Here is a 2,768-nt window from a genome sequence, read left to right on the forward strand (position 1 = left end):
TCAAAATTGGATTTCATGTAATTTTCACGTGTCACAAAATGTTATCCTTTTGCTTTTTTCAACCACCTAAAATGTAAAAAAAAAATTATACTTATTAATGAATGGAATAAATTTATTATGTTTAAATATAAATGTAAATTTATATTTTACCATATAAAAAACAGGCAGCCGGTTTGGATTCTGCCCAGGTGCCATAGTTTGCAGACCCCTAGCCAAGGCAATTCCAAAGCAAGAGCCCAAGGCAACAGCCATTGTAGTAAAGGACTAGAAGTGCCTCTCATTGAAAAAAGTGGAGGTAATGTCCTACAGAACCCACATTCAGTTCTACCCTAGTGAAACAGAGATGCAGGCCTCAAAAGGCAGATGGGTCTAAGCAGGTTTTGAATATGCTGAAGGATACATCAAATAATTGTCTGGGCATGTCACCTTTGTAAATTTCTAAATTTTACAAAAGCTATTCTCTGAGACAGGATGCATTATGCATAGATAAATTTTCCCCAAGATGCAGTAAACACAGGGCATGGTGCCATAGTTAATCCATAATTAATCTCTTGAGGAACATTTTCCTGAGTTTCTATTTATCGGTCATGGTCTCCAAGCAACTGGCACAGACTGACTATATCCTGGTGAGGCTAAGACTAGGATGGTCTCTTTACACATGTGTGTTTCCACTATCTCCATCCTTCCTTCAAATACTACTGAATGGCTGGTCAGGAACCCATCAAGCTTGGGGCTAAGGGAAGATCATTTTGCTTGTAATAACTACTTAAGAGGTAAGAGATTTGACAATGTTTTAAATTTTTGACAATTACATTTATGTGACCCACTCATATTTTAGACTTCTTAAAAAGTGGGACTTTTGAAAGACTTTAGGTTGAATTAATTCAGTTTTAGTATCCTGAGAGAGTACATCAGTCATTATGAACTAGGTTATTACACAGAAACAAACAATTCCAAAACACAATTTTGATAACAATGACAATTCATTTTTCAGTCCACACTACATGTCTATTATAAGTCAGCAAGGGGATTCTGCTTATAATAAACCAGAGACCTCATCTGTTGCATGTTCCTTCTCAACCCAATACTTCCACACGTGCCAGGGAAGAAGTATAGAGCTAAGCAAAGTGCACACTGGCTCATAAATTTTCCACCAGGAGGTAACACATCATTTCAACTCACGTTTCACTGGTCAGTGTGAGTCATATGACAAGGCCTAATTTCAAAGGCAGTAGTGAAGTAAAATCCAATCACAGGCCATTAAAGAGCAAATACTTAGTTTGCAGTGCTGATAACTCTCACAGTGAACAATATCCATTCCAGTGGGAAATGCCAAAGCTGCCAATGGTAAAGAACTTGATTCTACCCAGAGTCTGAGTGAGACCTCTCTGAAACTGAACGGAATGACAAGTTAGTAAGAGCTCTAATTTCTTTGTGCTTAAATTTATATAAAGGAAAGAAAATTTAGTTATTAGACTTTTGATCTGGGGGCTGTTTTTATATTGCTGATATTATATTATTTGGAAATTTTATGTTGTCATCTGTGCTCATTTCTGATATTCTCTAACATAGGTGGGCATAAATTGAAATAAGAAATAGAATGGGGACTCATTTTCAGGCAAGAATGCAGAGCAGCTCTGCTGATCTTTTAATTTGTGCTCCTCTTCTGTCCCATTTCAGAGCCTTCTCACAGCAAAAGAAAATCCACATGATTCTCAGGGAAGTTGTGGCTGGAATTAGAAGTCTGCTCTTAAGAAGGAAGAAGCAAGACCATCTGGAGAAACTGACCATCTCCTCTACCAAGGAAATTTGCCACACTGCCCGTGGAAAACCCTAAGAATTAATAAAAGGTCAAAAAGCTGAGGACTATCAAGGAAAGGTATTACTCCCTGGGGTGAGTTGTCCTAAAGTTGAGTCTTGGAGGGATGATATTGGAAAACCTGATTGTTGCCATGCATCCAGGCTGCAATTCCCAGTTGAGCTTTACCAATGATAAAGCTGATTTTTTTTTTATCTCCATCAAACTAGTGCACTTAGTTCTCAAATGGCTTGAAAGTTGGAAGAGTAAAAGATGTGATTAAAACCAGAACAGATACTTAGAAAACCTTAAACCAGAACACTTCTTTCAAATATGTCTTACTTTTCTTTCTGCACCCGCTCTCGTGGCAGTGGCAGCAGGTGCACTCTTGACATGCAGACCTATGCACACAAGCTCATGGACCTGTACCGGCCACGGAAATGCTCCACCAGCAACCACCATCATCACTGCCAAGCACCACATGTCCATCCAGATGAATGTAGTCACAGGGTTACAGGCAGGTTCAACCATCAGTTTAAAACCTACACTACATGTGGGGCCATTAGTAGGATGGGTGAGTCCGATGACTCTATCCTCTGACTGGCCAAGGTTGATGGCATTGTTTCCTGGAGAAGATCACGGACGTGGAATATTTGTCATAAATAAATGGCAACACCCCATAATATATGTATATATAACCTTACAATCTGAAAATTTAAAACAGATAAAAGTGGAATTATTTTAGTGAAAGAGGAGAAAATGAAGCTATGAAGCCCATCTACTCAGGTGCCCCTCACTTTCTGTGGGGCCTCTGAGTGCTCCTCAGAGCACAGCTTGAAAACCTCTGCCTTAAAAAAAGAAAGAAAAGACAAGATGAAAAGAAAAGAAAAAAGAGAAGAAAAGAAAAGAAGAGAAAAGAAAATCACTGCCTTAAAAAATTAGAATCACCAGCCACTTGATACAGAGGATG

At 38.7% G+C, this 2,768-nt stretch overlaps 1 pseudogene; it reads left to right on the forward strand.

Moving 5' to 3' along the window:
- The first annotated feature begins 2,191 nt into the window (after positions 1-2,191).
- LOC102957983 lies at positions 2,192-2,464 on the forward strand (annotated as a pseudogene).
- Positions 2,465-2,768: the final 304 nt, after the last annotated feature.

This window comes from Panthera tigris, chromosome B4 (genome assembly GCF_018350195.1).
Source record: "Panthera tigris isolate Pti1 chromosome B4, P.tigris_Pti1_mat1.1, whole genome shotgun sequence".
Taxonomy (NCBI): domain Eukaryota; kingdom Metazoa; phylum Chordata; class Mammalia; order Carnivora; family Felidae; genus Panthera; species Panthera tigris.